This window comes from Heterodontus francisci, chromosome 41, assembly GCF_036365525.1.
Source record: "Heterodontus francisci isolate sHetFra1 chromosome 41, sHetFra1.hap1, whole genome shotgun sequence".
Classification (NCBI taxonomy): domain Eukaryota; kingdom Metazoa; phylum Chordata; class Chondrichthyes; order Heterodontiformes; family Heterodontidae; genus Heterodontus; species Heterodontus francisci.
The window spans coordinates 7,461,836-7,475,218 of NC_090411.1; the positions used below are offsets into that span (position 1 = coordinate 7,461,836).

A 13,383-nucleotide genomic window follows, 5' to 3' on the forward strand; every position below is an offset into this window, starting at 1 on the left:
AGGGGTGGGTGATGAAAGGGTCTTTGGTATGAAAGGTGATGAAAGGGCCACCTGGTATTGCAGTGTTTCCAGGAGCGGTGCAGCTTCCCCCCTCCATGGGGGCGAGACCCCTGCTGAAAAATAGAATTCGCAATAGTGACGGCGCTGCTGCTCGGCTGACTTTGCTGCAGTTTTCCGTGGGCGCTACGCTGCCCCCTGTTGGATTGCCCCGCAGTTGCAGGCCGCCCTTTGCTGCCCAGCGCGCGCGTGTCTTTTTTCCTGCGCAATGCCTCGCGCAGAAGCGCGAGGAATGGCTGCGCGTGGCATGCACGCGTGCTTTCCTTTCTGCTTGCAAGGCCCGGCAACAAAAGGAGCTCTGTCTCAAAGACCGCCCGCCGTCGCCTCTTTCGCCCGAGGCTCGCCCACCCGGCGGCTACTTTGAGGTAGAGGCCGCACGCCGGGCCTGACGCGCGCAGCAAACGCAGTTTTACGGCCATCGCTTCTCGGCCTTTTGGCTAAGATCAAGTGTAGTATCTGTTCTTATCAGAGTTGTACTCGGCCTGTGGGACTGGGTCGGCCCGGACCTGCTGGAAGTATACGAGAGTATGCTCCTGGCCGGTAGCATGTCAGAATCCATGAGAAAAGGCATCATCACCCTCATTTACAAGCAGAAGGGGGAGAGGGTAGAAATCAGAAATTGGCGGCCCATCTCACTGCTTAATGTTGATTACAAGATTCTGTCCAAAGTCATAGCCAGTCGAGTCAAGTCTGCTCTGGAGCTGGTGATTCACCCCGATCAGACCTGTACTGTACCCGGCAGGAAGATCTCTGATAGCCTCGCGCTACTCAGGGATACGATCGCCTACGTACGGGACAGGAGGGTGGACACCTGCCTCATCAGCCTGGACCAGGAGAAGGCTTTTGACAGGATATCGCACACCTACATGATGGACGTGCTTTCCAAAATGGGGTTTGGGGAGGGAATCTGCAATTGGATCCAACTGCTCTACACAAACATCAGTAGCGCAGTGTCAATCAACGGGTGGGAATCTGAAAGTTTCCCGATCAAATCTGGAGTCAGACAGGGCTGTCCTCTGTCCCCGGTCTTGTTTGTTTGCTGTATTGAACCCTTTGCTGAGTCTATTAGGAAGGATGCGAGCATAAGAGGGGTGACAATCCCAGGCAGCGGAGGCACTCAGGTCAAAACCTCCCTGTACATGGATGACGTCGCCGTCTTCTGCTCGGATCCGCTGTCCGTGCGCAGACTGATGAGCATCTGCGACCAGTTCGAACTGGCCTCGGGAGCCAAAGTTAACCACGGCAAGAGCGAGGCCATGTTCTTTGGGAACTGGGCTGACCGATCCTTTGTCCCCTTCACCGTCAGGTCAGATTACCTGAAGGTGCTGGGGATATGGTTCGGAAGGGCCAGGGCGTGCACCAAAACATGGGAGGAGCGAGTAGCCAAGGTACGACAAAAGTTGGGCATGTGGGGGCAGCGATCTCTCTCCATTGTGGGTAAGAACCTGGTCATCAGGTGCGAGGCGCTCACGTTGTTGCTCTACGTGGCGCAGGTCTGGCCCATACCCCACTCCTGCGCCGTGGCAGTCACCCGAGCCATTTTCCGCTTCGTCTGGGGATCTAAAATGGACCGAGTCCGGAGGGACACGATGTTCAAATCTCTGGACATGGGCGGGAAAAATGTACCCAACGTGGCCCTCATCCTGATGACCACCTTCGTGTGCGGCTGCATCAAGCTATGTGTAGATCCCCAGTACGCAAACTCCAAGTGTCACTACGTGCTGAGGTTCTATCTGTCCCCGGTGTTGCGAAGGATGGGCCTGGTCACATTGCCGCGGAACGCTCCGTGCAGTTGGGCGGCGCCGTACCACCTATCCTTCGTGGAGCAGTTTCTGCGGAAAAACACCTTTGACCACCGGTCCATCAGGCAGTGGTCTGCACGGAATGTCCTCAAGGCCCTACGGGAAAAGGAAACGGTGGATCCTGTCGGATGGTTCCCCGAGCAGACCGTCAAAGTCATTTGGCGGAATGCCTCATCACCAGAACTTTCAAACAAGCACCAAGACGTAGCTTGGCTGGTGGTGAGAAGGGCCCTCCCCGTCAGATCCTTCATGCACACCCGAAGTCTCGCCCCCTCCGCACAGTGCCCCCGCGTTGGCTGTGGTGGGGAAGAGACGGTCGCCCACCTCCTCCTGGAATGTGCCTTTGCAAAGCAGGTGTGGAAAGAGATGCAGTGGTTTTTGTCAAGGTTCATCCCAAGCAGCTCTGTAACACAGGAGTCTGTGCTCTACGGGCTGTTCCCAGGGACGCACACCGAGACAAACATCAACTGCTGCTGGAGGACTATCAATTCGGTGAAAGACGCCCTTTGGTCTGCCCGAAACTTTCTGGTGTTCCAGCGCAAAGAGTTGTCCACCACCGAATGTTGCAGACTGGCACATTCCAAGGTCCAGGACTACGTGCTGAGGGACGCACTAAAGCTTGGGGCAGCCGCAGCAAAGGCTCAATGGGGAAAGACCACAGTGTTAGGTTCCCCCACCAAGCTGGACTGAGGGGCTGGAACCATCGGAAGCCCCTCGAACTGTATCGTTAATATTCTCAATTGCTGTAAATGTAAAACTGTAATTGACATGACAATTGTGAAACGGAAGGGTTGGGAAGAAACTCATGACATTATTGAAAGAAACAGATCTCTTTTGCAATGTTTGTATTTTTTCGTGCTGTTTGGAAACTGTTTGGCAATGTAATTTTTACAGATTTTTATGAATAAAGTATATTTTGGAAAAAAAAAAATCTGTTCTTATCAGTTTAATATCTGATACGTCCCCTATCTGGGGACCAAATATTAAATTGATTTTTGGGACAGGGAGATGGAACAGGGGCTTGCCCCGTCCACTCCATGCATCCACCTGGTATTGCAGTGTTTCCAGGAGCGGTGCAGCTTCCCCCCTCCATGGGGGCGAGACCCCTGCTGAAAAATAGAATTCGCAATAGTGACGGCGCTGCTGCTCGGCTGACTTTGCTGCAGTTTTCCGTGGGCGCTACGCTGCCCCCTGTTGGTTTGCCCTGCAGTTGCAGGCCGCCCTTTGCTGCCCAGCGCCCGCGTGTCTTTTTTCCTGCGCAATGCCTCACGCAGAAGCGCGAGGAATGGCTGCGCGTGGCATGCACGCGTGCTTTCCTTTCTGCTTGCAAGGCCCGGCAACAAAAGGAGCTCTGGCTCAAAGACCGCCCGCCGTCGCCTCTTTCGCCCTAGGCTCACCCACCCGGCGGCTACTTTGAGGTAGAGGCCGCACGCTGGGCCTGACGCGCGCAGCAAACGCAGTTTTACGGCCATCGCTTCTCGGCCTTTTGGCTAAGATCAAGTGTAGTATCTGTTCTTATCAGTTTAATATCTGATACGTCCCCTATCTGGGGACCAAATATTAAATTGATTTTTGGGACAAGGAGATGGAACAGGGGCTTGCCCCGTCCACTCCATGCATCCACCTGGTATTGCAGTGTTTCCAGGAGCGGTGCAGCTTCTCCCCTCCATGGGGGCGAGACCCCTGCTGAAAAATAGAATTCGCAATAGTGACGGCGCCGCTGCTCGGCTGACTTTGCTGCAGTTTTCCGTGGGCGCTACGCTGCCCCCTGTTGGATTGCCCCGCAGTTGCAGGCCGCCCTTTGCTGCCCAGCGCGCGCGTGTCTTTTTTCCTGCGCAATGCCTCGCGCAGAAGCGCGAGGAATGGCTGCGAGTGGCATGCACGCGTGCTTTCCTTTCTGCTTGCAAGGCCCGGCAACAAAAGGAGCTCTGGCTCAAAGACCGCCCGCCGTCGCCTCTTTCGCCCTAGGCTCGCCCACCCGGCGGCTACTTTGAGGTAGAGGCCGCACGCCGGGCCTGACGCGCGCAGCAAACGCAGTTTTACGGCCATCGCTTCTCGGCCTTTTGGCTAAGATCAAGTGTAGTATCTGTTCTTATCAGTTTAATATCTGATCCGTCCCCTATCTGGGGACCAAATATTAAATTGATTTTTGGGACAGGGAGATGGAACAGGGGCTTGCCCCGTCCACTCCATGCATCCACCTGGTATTGCAGTGTTTCCAGGAGCGGTGCAGCTTCCCCCCTCCATGGGGGCGAGACCCCTGCTGAAAAATAGAATTCGCAATAGTGACGGCGCTGCTGCTCGGCTGACTTTGCTGCAGTTTTCCGTGGGCGCTACGCTGCCCCCTGTTGGATTGCCCCGCAGTTGCAGGCCGCTCTTTGCTGCCCAGCGCGCGCGTGTCTTTTTCTCTGCGCAATGCCTCGCGAAGAAGCGCAAGGAATGGCTGCGCGTGGCATGCACGCGTGCTTTCCTTTCTGCTTGCAAGGCCCGGCAACAAAAGGAGCTCTGGCTCAAAGACCGCCCGCCGTCGCCTCTTTCGCCCTAGGCTCGCCCACCCGTCGGCTACTTTGAGGTAGAGGCCGCACGCCGGGCCTGACGCGCGCAGCAAACGCAGTTTTACGGCCATCGCTTCTCGGCCTTTTGGCTAAGATCAAGTGTAGTATCTGTTCTTATCAGTTTAATATCTGATCCGTCCCCTATCTGGGGACCAAATATTAAATTGATTTTTGGGACAGGGAGATGGAACAGGGGCTTGCCCCGTCCACTCCATGCATCCACCTGGTATTGCAGTGTTTCCAGGAGCGGTGCAGCTTCCCCCCTCCATGGGGGCGAGACCCCTGCTGAAAAATAGAATTCGCAATAGTGACGGCGCTGCTGCTCGGCTGACTTTGCTGCAGTTTTCCGTGGGCGCTACGCTGCCCCCTGTTGGATTGCCCCGCAGTTGCAGGCCGCTCTTTGCTGCCCAGCGCGCGCGTGTCTTTTTCTCTGCGCAATGCCTCGCGAAGAAGCGCAAGGAATGGCTGCGCGTGGCATGCACGCGTGCTTTCCTTTCTGCTTGCAAGGCCCGGCAACAAAAGGAGCTCTGGCTCAAAGACCGCCCGCCGTCGCCTCTTTCGCCCTAGGCTCGCCCACCCGTCGGCTACTTTGAGGTAGAGGCCGCACGCCGGGCCTGACGCGCGCAGCAAACGCAGTTTTACGGCCATCGCTTCTCGGCCTTTTGGCTAAGATCAAGTGTAGTATCTGTTCTTATCAGTTTAATATCTGATACGTCCCCTATCTGGGGACCAAATATTAAATTGATTTTTGGGACAAGGAGATGGAACAGGGGCTTGCCCCGTCCACTCCATGCATCCACCTGGTATTGCAGTGTTTCCAGGAGCGGTGCAGCTTCTCCCCTCCATGGGGGCGAGACCCCTGCTGAAAAATAGAATTCGCAATAGTGACGGCGCCGCTGCTCGGCTGACTTTGCTGCAGTTTTCCGTGGGCGCTACGCTGCCCCCTGTTGGATTGCCCTGCAGTTGCAGGCCGCCCTTTGCTGCCCAGCGCGCGCGTGTCTTTTTTCCTGCGCAATGCCTCGCGCAGAAGCGCGAGGAATGGCTGCGAGTGGCATGCACGCGTGCTTTCCTTTCTGCTTGCAAGGCCCGGCAACAAAAGGAGCTCTGGCTCAAAGACCGCCCGCCGTCGCCTCTTTCGCCCTAGGCTCGCCCACCCGGCGGCTACTTTGAGGTAGAGGCCGCACGCCGGGCCTGACGCGCGCAGCAAACGCAGTTTTACGGCCATCGCTTCTCGGCCTTTTGGCTAAGATCAAGTGTAGTATCTGTTCTTATCAGTTTAATATCTGATCCGTCCCCTATCTGGGGACCAAATATTAAATTGATTTTTGGGACAGGGAGATGGAACAGGGGCTTGCCCCGTCCACTCCATGCATCCACCTGGTATTGCAGTGTTTCCAGGAGCGGTGCAGCTTCCCCCCTCCATGGGGGCGAGACCCCTGCTGAAAAATAGAATTCGCAATAGTGACGGCGCTGCTGCTCGGCTGACTTTGCTGCAGTTTTCCGTGGGCGCTACGCTGCCCCCTGTTGGATTGCCCCGCAGTTGCAGGCCGCTCTTTGCTGCCCAGCGCGCGCGTGTCTTTTTCTCTGCGCAATGCCTCGCGAAGAAGCGCAAGGAATGGCTGCGCGTGGCATGCACGCGTGCTTTCCTTTCTGCTTGCAAGGCCCGGCAACAAAAGGAGCTCTGGCTCAAAGACCGCCCGCCGTCGCCTCTTTCGCCCTAGGCTCGCCCACCCGTCGGCTACTTTGAGGTAGAGGCCGCACGCCGGGCCTGACGCGCGCAGCAAACGCAGTTTTACGGCCATCGCTTCTCGGCCTTTTGGCTAAGATCAAGTGTAGTATCTGTTCTTATCAGTTTAATATCTGATCCGTCCCCTATCTGGGGACCAAATATTAAATTGATTTTTGGGACAGGGAGATGGAACAGGGGCTTGCCCCGTCCACTCCATGCATCCACCTGGTATTGCAGTGTTTCCAGGAGCGGTGCAGCTTCCCCCCTCCATGGGGGCGAGACCCCTGCTGAAAAATAGAATTCGCAATAGTGACGGCGCTGCTGCTCGGCTGACTTTGCTGCAGTTTTCCGTGGGCGCTACGCTGCTCCCTGTTGGATTGCCCCGCAGTTGCAGGCCGCTCTTTGCTGCCCAGCGCGCGCGTGTCTTTTTCTCTGCGCAATGCCTCGCGAAGAAGCGCAAGGAATGGCTGCGCGTGGCATGCACGCGTGCTTTCCTTTCTGCTTGCAAGGCCCGGCAACAAAAGGAGCTCTGGCTCAAAGACCGCCCGCCGTCGCCTCTTTCGCCCTAGGCTCGCCCACCCATCGGCTACTTTGAGGTAGAGGCCGCACGCCGGGCCTGACGCGCGCAGCAAACGCAGTTTTATGGCCATCGCTTCTCGGCCTTTTGGCTAAGATCAAGTGTAGTATCTGTTCTTATCAGTTTAATATCTGATACGTCCCCTATCTGGGGACCAAATATTAAATTGATTTTTGGGACAGGGAGATGGAACAGGGGCTTGCCCCGTCCACTCCATGCATCCACCTGGTATTGCAGTGTTTCCAGGAGCGGTGCAGCTTCCCCCTTCCATGGGGGCGAGACCTCTGCTGAAAAATAGAATTCGCAATAGTGACGGCGCGGCTGCTCGGCTGACTTTGCTGCAGTTTTCCGTGGGCGCTACGCTGCCCCCTGTTGGTTTGCCCTGCAGTTGCAGGCCGCCCTTTGCTGCCCAGCGCCCGCGTGTCTTTTTTCCTGCGCAATGCCTCGCGCAGAAGCGCGAGGAATGGCTGCGCGTGGCATGCACGCGTGCTTTCCTTTCTGCTTGCAAGGCCTGGCAACAAAAGGAGCTCTGGCTCAAAGACCGCCCGCCGTCGCCTCTTTCGCCCTAGGCTCGCCCACCCGGCGGCTACTTTGAGGTAGAGGCCGCACGCCGGGCCTGACGCGCGCAGCAAACGCAGTTTTACGGCCATCGCTTCTCGGCCTTTTGGCTAAGATCAAGTGTAGTATCTGTTCTTATCAGTTTAATATCTGATACGTCCCCTATCTGGGGACCAAATATTAAATTGATTTTTGGGACAAGGAGATGGAACAGGGGCTTGCCCCGTCCACTCCATGCATCCACCTGGTATTGCAGTGTTTCCAGGAGCGGTGCAGCTTCTCCCCTCCATGGGGGCGAGACCCCTGCTGAAAAATACAATTCGCAATAGTGACGGCGCTGCTGCTCGGCTGACTTTGCTGCAGTTTTCCGTGGGCGCTACGCTGCCCCCTGTTGGATTGCCCCGCAGTTGCAGGCCGCCCTTTGCTGCCCAGCGCGCGCGTGTCTTTTTCTCTGCGCAATGCCTCGCGAAGAAGCGCGAGGAATGGCTGCGCGTGGCATGCACGCGTGCTTTCCTTTCTGCTTGCAAGGCCCGGCAACAAAAGGAGCTCTGGCTCAAAGACCGCCCGCCGTCGCCTCTTTCGCCCTAGGCTCGCCCACCCGGCGGCTACTTTGAGGTAGAGGCCGCACGCCGGGCCTGACGCGCGCAGCAAACGCAGTTTTACGGCCATCGCTTCTCGGCCTTTTGGCTAAGATCAAGTGTAGTATCTGTTCTTATCAGTTTAATATCTGATACGTCCCCTATCTGGGGACCAAATATTAAATTGATTTTTGGGACAGGGAGATGGAACAGGGGCTTGCCCCGTCCACTCCATGCATCCACCTGGTATTGCAGTGTTTCCAGGAGCGGTGCAGCTTCCCCCTTCCATGGGGGCGAGACCTCTGCTGAAAAATAGAATTCGCAATAGTGACGGCGCTGCTGCTCGGCTGACTTTGCTGCAGTTTTCCGTGGGCGCTACGCTGCCCCCTGTTGGTTTGCCCTGCAGTTGCAGGCCGCCCTTTGCTGCCCAGCGCCCGCGTGTCTTTTTTCCTGCGCAATGCCTCGCGCAGAAGCGCGAGGAATGGCTGCGCGTGGCATGCACGCGTGCTTTCCTTTCTGCTTGCAAGGCCCGGCAACAAAAGGAGCTCTGGCTCAAAGACCGCCCGCCGTCGCCTCTTTCGCCCTAGGCTCGCCCACCCGGCGGCTACTTTGAGGTAGAGGCCGCACGCCGGGCCTGACGCGCGCAGCAAACGCAGTTTTACGGCCATCGCTTCTCGGCCTTTTGGCTAAGATCAAGTGTAGTATCTGTTCTTATCAGTTTAATATCTGATACGTCCCCTATCTGGGGACCAAATATTAAATTGATTTTTGGGACAAGGAGATGGAACAGGGGCTTGCCCCGTCCACTCCATGCATCCACCTGGTATTGCAGTGTTTCCAGGAGCGGTGCAGCTTCTCCCCTCCATGGGGGCGAGACCCCTGCTGAAAAATAGAATTCGCAATAGTGACGGCGCTGCTGCTCGGCTGACTTTGCTGCAGTTTTCCGTGGGCGCTACGCTGCCCCCTGTTGGATTGCCCCGCAGTTGCAGGCCGCCCTTTGCTGCCCAGCGCGCGCGTGTCTTTTTCTCTGCGCAATGCCTCGCGAAGAAGCGCAAGGAATGGCTGCGCGTGGCATGCACGCGTGCTTTCCTTTCTGCTTGCAAGGCCCGGCAACAAAAGGAGCTCTGGCTCAAAGACCGCCCGCCGTCGCCTCTTTCACCCTAGGCTCGCCCACCCGGCGGCTACTTTGAGGTAGAGGCCGCACGCCGGGCCTGACGCGCGCAGCAAACGCAGTTTTACGGCCATCGCTTCTCGGCCTTTTGGCTAAGATCAAGTGTAGTATCTGTTCTTATCAGTTTAATATCTGATCCGTCCCCTATCTGGGGACCAAATATTAAATTGATTTTTGGGACAGGGAGATGGAACAGGAGCTTGCCCCGTCCACTCCATGCATCCACCTGGTATTGCAGTGTTTCCAGGAGCGGTGCAGCTTCCCCCCTCCATGGGGGCGAGACCCCTGCTGAAAAATAGAATTCGCAATAGTGACGGCGCTGCTGCTCGGCTGACTTTGCTGCAGTTTTCCGTGGGCGCTACGCTGCCCCCTGTTGGATTGCCCCGCAGTTGCAGGCCGCTCTTTGCTGCCCAGCGCGCGCGTGTCTTTTTCTCTGCGCAATGCCTCGCGAAGAAGCGCAAGGAATGGCTGCGCGTGGCATGCACGCGTGCTTTCCTTTCTGCTTGCAAGGCCCGGCAACAAAAGGAGCTCTGGCTCAAAGACCGCCCGCCGTCGCCTCTTTCGCCCTAGGCTCGCCCACCCGTCGGCTACTTTGAGGTAGAGGCCGCACGCCGGGCCTGACGCGCGCAGCAAACGCAGTTTTACGGCCATCGCTTCTCGGCCTTTTGGCTAAGATCAAGTGTAGTATCTGTTCTTATCAGTTTAATATCTGATACGTCCCCTATCTGGGGACCAAATATTAAATTGATTTTTGGGACAGGGAGATGGAACAGGGGCTTGCCCCGTCCACTCCATGCATCCACCTGGTATTGCAGTGTTTCCAGGAGCGGTGCAGCTTCCCCCTTCCATGGGGGCGAGACCTCTGCTGAAAAATAGAATTCGCAATAGTGACGGCGCTGCTGCTCGGCTGACTTTGCTGCAGTTTTCCGTGGGCGCTACGCTGCCCCCTGTTGGTTTGCCCTGCAGTTGCAGGCCGCCCTTTGCTGCCCAGCGCCCGCGTGTCTTTTTTCCTGCGCAATGCCTCGCGCAGAAGCGCGAGGAATGGCTGCGCGTGGCATGCACGCGTGCTTTCCTTTCTGCTTGCAAGGCCCGGCAACAAAAGGAGCTCTGGCTCAAAGACCGCCCGCCGTCGCCTCTTTCGCCCTAGGCTCGCCCACCCGGCGGCTACTTTGAGGTAGAGGCCGCACGCCGGGCCTGACGCGCGCAGCAAACGCAGTTTTACGGCCATCGCTTCTCGGCCTTTTGGCTAAGATCAAGTGTAGTATCTGTTCTTATCAGTTTAATATCTGATACGTCCCCTATCTGGGGACCAAATATTAAATTGATTTTTGGGACAAGGAGATGGAACAGGGGCTTGCCCCGTCCACTCCATGCATCCACCTGGTATTGCAGTGTTTCCAGGAGCGGTGCAGCTTCTCCCCTCCATGGGGGCGAGACCCCTGCTGAAAAATAGAATTCGCAATAGTGACGGCGCTGCTGCTCGGCTGACTTTGCTGCAGTTTTCCGTGGGCGCTACGCTGCCCCCTGTTGGATTGCCCCGCAGTTGCAGGCCGCTCTTTGCTGCCCAGCGCGCGCGTGTCTTTTTCTCTGCGCAATGCCTCGCGAAGAAGCGCAAGGAATGGCTGCGCGTGGCATGCACGCGTGCTTTCCTTTCTGCTTGCAAGGCCCGGCAACAAAAGGAGCTCTGGCTCAAAGACCGCCCGCCGTTGCCTCTTTCGCCCTAGGCTCGCCCACCCGTCGGCTACTTTGAGGTAGAGGCCGCACGCCGGGCCTGACGCGCGCAGCAAACGCAGTTTTACGGCCATCGCTTCTCGGCCTTTTGGCTAAGATCAAGTGTAGTATCTGTTCTTATCAGTTTAATATCTGATACGTCCCCTATCTGGGGACCAAATATTAAATTGATTTTTGGGACAAGGAGATGGAACAGGGGCTTGCCCCGTCCACTCCATGCATCCACCTGGTATTGCAGTGTTTCCAGGAGCGGTGCAGCTTCTCCCCTCCATGGGGGCGAGACCCCTGCTGAAAAATAGAATTCGCAATAGTGACGGCGCTGCTGCTCGGCTGACTTTGCTGCAGTTTTCCGTGGGCGCTACGCTGCCCCCTGTTGGATTGCCCCGCAGTTGCAGGCCGCCCTTTGCTGCCCAGCGCGCGCGTGTCTTTTTCTCTGCGCAATGCCTCGCGAAGAAGCGCAAGGAATGGCTGCGCGTGGCATGCACGCGTGCTTTCCTTTCTGCTTGCAAGGCCCGGCAACAAAAGGAGCTCTGGCTCAAAGACCGCCCGCCGTCGCCTCTTTCACCCTAGGCTCGCCCACCCGGCGGCTACTTTGAGGTAGAGGCCGCACGCCGGGCCTGACGCGCGCAGCAAACGCAGTTTTACGGCCATCGCTTCTCGGCCTTTTGGCTAAGATCAAGTGTAGTATCTGTTCTTATCAGTTTAATATCTGATCCGTCCCCTATCTGGGGACCAAATATTAAATTGATTTTTGGGACAGGGAGATGGAACAGGAGCTTGCCCCGTCCACTCCATGCATCCACCTGGTATTGCAGTGTTTCCAGGAGCGGTGCAGCTTCCCCCCTCCATGGGGGCGAGACCCCTGCTGAAAAATAGAATTCGCAATAGTGACGGCGCTGCTGCTCGGCTGACTTTGCTGCAGTTTTCCGTGGGCGCTACGCTGCCCCCTGTTGGATTGCCCCGCAGTTGCAGGCCGCTCTTTGCTGCCCAGCGCGCGCGTGTCTTTTTCTCTGCGCAATGCCTCGCGAAGAAGCGCAAGGAATGGCTGCGCGTGGCATGCACGCGTGCTTTCCTTTCTGCTTGCAAGGCCCGGCAACAAAAGGAGCTCTGGCTCAAAGACCGCCCGCCGTCGCCTCTTTCGCCCTAGGCTCGCCCACCCGTCGGCTACTTTGAGGTAGAGGCCGCACGCCGGGCCTGACGCGCGCAGCAAACGCAGTTTTACGGCCATCGCTTCTCGGCCTTTTGGCTAAGATCAAGTGTAGTATCTGTTCTTATCAGTTTAATATCTGATACGTCCCCTATCTGGGGACCAAATATTAAATTGATTTTTGGGACAGGGAGATGGAACAGGGGCTTGCCCCGTCCACTCCATGCATCCACCTGGTATTGCAGTGTTTCCAGGAGCGGTGCAGCTTCCCCCTTCCATGGGGGCGAGACCTCTGCTGAAAAATAGAATTCGCAATAGTGACGGCGCTGCTGCTCGGCTGACTTTGCTGCAGTTTTCCGTGGGCGCTACGCTGCCCCCTGTTGGTTTGCCCTGCAGTTGCAGGCCGCCCTTTGCTGCCCAGCGCCCGCGTGTCTTTTTTCCTGCGCAATGCCTCGCGCAGAAGCGCGAGGAATGGCTGCGCGTGGCATGCACGCGTGCTTTCCTTTCTGCTTGCAAGGCCCGGCAACAAAAGGAGCTCTGGCTCAAAGACCGCCCGCCGTCGCCTCTTTCGCCCTAGGCTCGCCCACCCGGCGGCTACTTTGAGGTAGAGGCCGCACGCCGGGCCTGACGCGCGCAGCAAACGCAGTTTTACGGCCATCGCTTCTCGGCCTTTTGGCTAAGATCAAGTGTAGTATCTGTTCTTATCAGTTTAATATCTGATACGTCCCCTATCTGGGGACCAAATATTAAATTGATTTTTGGGACAAGGAGATGGAACAGGGGCTTGCCCCGTCCACTCCATGCATCCACCTGGTATTGCAGTGTTTCCAGGAGCGGTGCAGCTTCTCCCCTCCATGGGGGCGAGACCCCTGCTGAAAAATAGAATTCGCAATAGTGACGGCGCTGCTGCTCGGCTGACTTTGCTGCAGTTTTCCGTGGGCGCTACGCTGCCCCCTGTTGGATTGCCCCGCAGTTGCAGGCCGCTCTTTGCTGCCCAGCGCGCGCGTGTCTTTTTCTCTGCGCAATGCCTCGCGAAGAAGCGCAAGGAATGGCTGCGCGTGGCATGCACGCGTGCTTTCCTTTCTGCTTGCAAGGCCCGGCAACAAAAGGAGCTCTGGCTCAAAGACCGCCCGCCGTTGCCTCTTTCGCCCTAGGCTCGCCCACCCGTCGGCTACTTTGAGGTAGAGGCCGCACGCCGGGCCTGACGCGCGCAGCAAACGCAGTTTTACGGCCATCGCTTCTCGGCCTTTTGGCTAAGATCAAGTGTAGTATCTGTTCTTATCAGTTTAATATCTGATCCGTCCCCTATCTGGGGACCAAATATTAAATTGATTTTTGGGACAGGGAGATGGAACAGGGGCTTGCCCCGTCCACTCCATGCATCCACCTGGTATTGCAGTGTTTCCAGGAGCGGTGCAGCTTCCCCCCTCCATGGGGGCGAGACCCCTGCTGAAAAATAGAATTCGCAATAGTGACGG

General features: G+C 57.0%; 18 non-coding genes and 2 pseudogenes across 18 annotated transcripts; all 20 read left to right on the top strand.

Annotated features, from left to right (window-relative positions):
* The first annotated feature begins 474 nt into the window (after positions 1–474).
* On the top strand, positions 475–616 carry LOC137354714 (U2 spliceosomal RNA; annotated as a pseudogene).
* A 2,154-nt stretch (positions 617–2,770) lies between these two features.
* On the top strand, positions 2,771–2,943 carry LOC137354291 (U2 spliceosomal RNA; annotated as a pseudogene).
* Positions 2,944–3,329: 386 nt separating this feature from the next.
* Positions 3,330–3,520, top strand: LOC137353779 (U2 spliceosomal RNA). Its single transcript, XR_010969931.1, has one exon. It is a non-coding gene; the product is annotated as a U2 spliceosomal RNA (small nuclear RNA).
* A 386-nt stretch (positions 3,521–3,906) lies between these two features.
* Positions 3,907–4,097, top strand: LOC137353970 (U2 spliceosomal RNA). The gene has a single exon (XR_010970120.1). It is a non-coding gene; the product is annotated as a U2 spliceosomal RNA (small nuclear RNA).
* A 386-nt stretch (positions 4,098–4,483) lies between these two features.
* LOC137353971 (U2 spliceosomal RNA) lies at positions 4,484–4,674 on the top strand. The gene has a single exon (XR_010970121.1). It is a non-coding gene; the product is annotated as a U2 spliceosomal RNA (small nuclear RNA).
* Positions 4,675–5,060: 386 nt separating this feature from the next.
* On the top strand, positions 5,061–5,251 carry LOC137353790 (U2 spliceosomal RNA). The gene has a single exon (XR_010969942.1). It is a non-coding gene; the product is annotated as a U2 spliceosomal RNA (small nuclear RNA).
* Positions 5,252–5,637: 386 nt separating this feature from the next.
* Positions 5,638–5,828, top strand: LOC137353972 (U2 spliceosomal RNA). Its single transcript, XR_010970122.1, has one exon. It is a non-coding gene; the product is annotated as a U2 spliceosomal RNA (small nuclear RNA).
* A 386-nt stretch (positions 5,829–6,214) lies between these two features.
* Positions 6,215–6,405, top strand: LOC137353973 (U2 spliceosomal RNA). The gene has a single exon (XR_010970123.1). It is a non-coding gene; the product is annotated as a U2 spliceosomal RNA (small nuclear RNA).
* A 386-nt stretch (positions 6,406–6,791) lies between these two features.
* On the top strand, positions 6,792–6,982 carry LOC137354812 (U2 spliceosomal RNA). The gene has a single exon (XR_010970499.1). It is a non-coding gene; the product is annotated as a U2 spliceosomal RNA (small nuclear RNA).
* Positions 6,983–7,368: 386 nt separating this feature from the next.
* Positions 7,369–7,559, top strand: LOC137353801 (U2 spliceosomal RNA). The gene has a single exon (XR_010969953.1). It is a non-coding gene; the product is annotated as a U2 spliceosomal RNA (small nuclear RNA).
* A 386-nt stretch (positions 7,560–7,945) lies between these two features.
* LOC137354823 (U2 spliceosomal RNA) lies at positions 7,946–8,136 on the top strand. Its single transcript, XR_010970500.1, has one exon. It is a non-coding gene; the product is annotated as a U2 spliceosomal RNA (small nuclear RNA).
* Positions 8,137–8,522: 386 nt separating this feature from the next.
* LOC137353812 (U2 spliceosomal RNA) lies at positions 8,523–8,713 on the top strand. The gene has a single exon (XR_010969964.1). It is a non-coding gene; the product is annotated as a U2 spliceosomal RNA (small nuclear RNA).
* A 386-nt stretch (positions 8,714–9,099) lies between these two features.
* On the top strand, positions 9,100–9,290 carry LOC137354084 (U2 spliceosomal RNA). The gene has a single exon (XR_010970233.1). It is a non-coding gene; the product is annotated as a U2 spliceosomal RNA (small nuclear RNA).
* A 386-nt stretch (positions 9,291–9,676) lies between these two features.
* LOC137354834 (U2 spliceosomal RNA) lies at positions 9,677–9,867 on the top strand. Its single transcript, XR_010970501.1, has one exon. It is a non-coding gene; the product is annotated as a U2 spliceosomal RNA (small nuclear RNA).
* Positions 9,868–10,253: 386 nt separating this feature from the next.
* Positions 10,254–10,444, top strand: LOC137353823 (U2 spliceosomal RNA). Its single transcript, XR_010969975.1, has one exon. It is a non-coding gene; the product is annotated as a U2 spliceosomal RNA (small nuclear RNA).
* Positions 10,445–10,830: 386 nt separating this feature from the next.
* LOC137353834 (U2 spliceosomal RNA) lies at positions 10,831–11,021 on the top strand. Its single transcript, XR_010969986.1, has one exon. It is a non-coding gene; the product is annotated as a U2 spliceosomal RNA (small nuclear RNA).
* A 386-nt stretch (positions 11,022–11,407) lies between these two features.
* On the top strand, positions 11,408–11,598 carry LOC137354085 (U2 spliceosomal RNA). The gene has a single exon (XR_010970234.1). It is a non-coding gene; the product is annotated as a U2 spliceosomal RNA (small nuclear RNA).
* Positions 11,599–11,984: 386 nt separating this feature from the next.
* On the top strand, positions 11,985–12,175 carry LOC137354846 (U2 spliceosomal RNA). Its single transcript, XR_010970502.1, has one exon. It is a non-coding gene; the product is annotated as a U2 spliceosomal RNA (small nuclear RNA).
* Positions 12,176–12,561: 386 nt separating this feature from the next.
* Positions 12,562–12,752, top strand: LOC137353845 (U2 spliceosomal RNA). Its single transcript, XR_010969997.1, has one exon. It is a non-coding gene; the product is annotated as a U2 spliceosomal RNA (small nuclear RNA).
* A 386-nt stretch (positions 12,753–13,138) lies between these two features.
* Positions 13,139–13,329, top strand: LOC137353974 (U2 spliceosomal RNA). Its single transcript, XR_010970124.1, has one exon. It is a non-coding gene; the product is annotated as a U2 spliceosomal RNA (small nuclear RNA).
* The last annotated feature ends 54 nt before the right edge of the window (positions 13,330–13,383 follow it).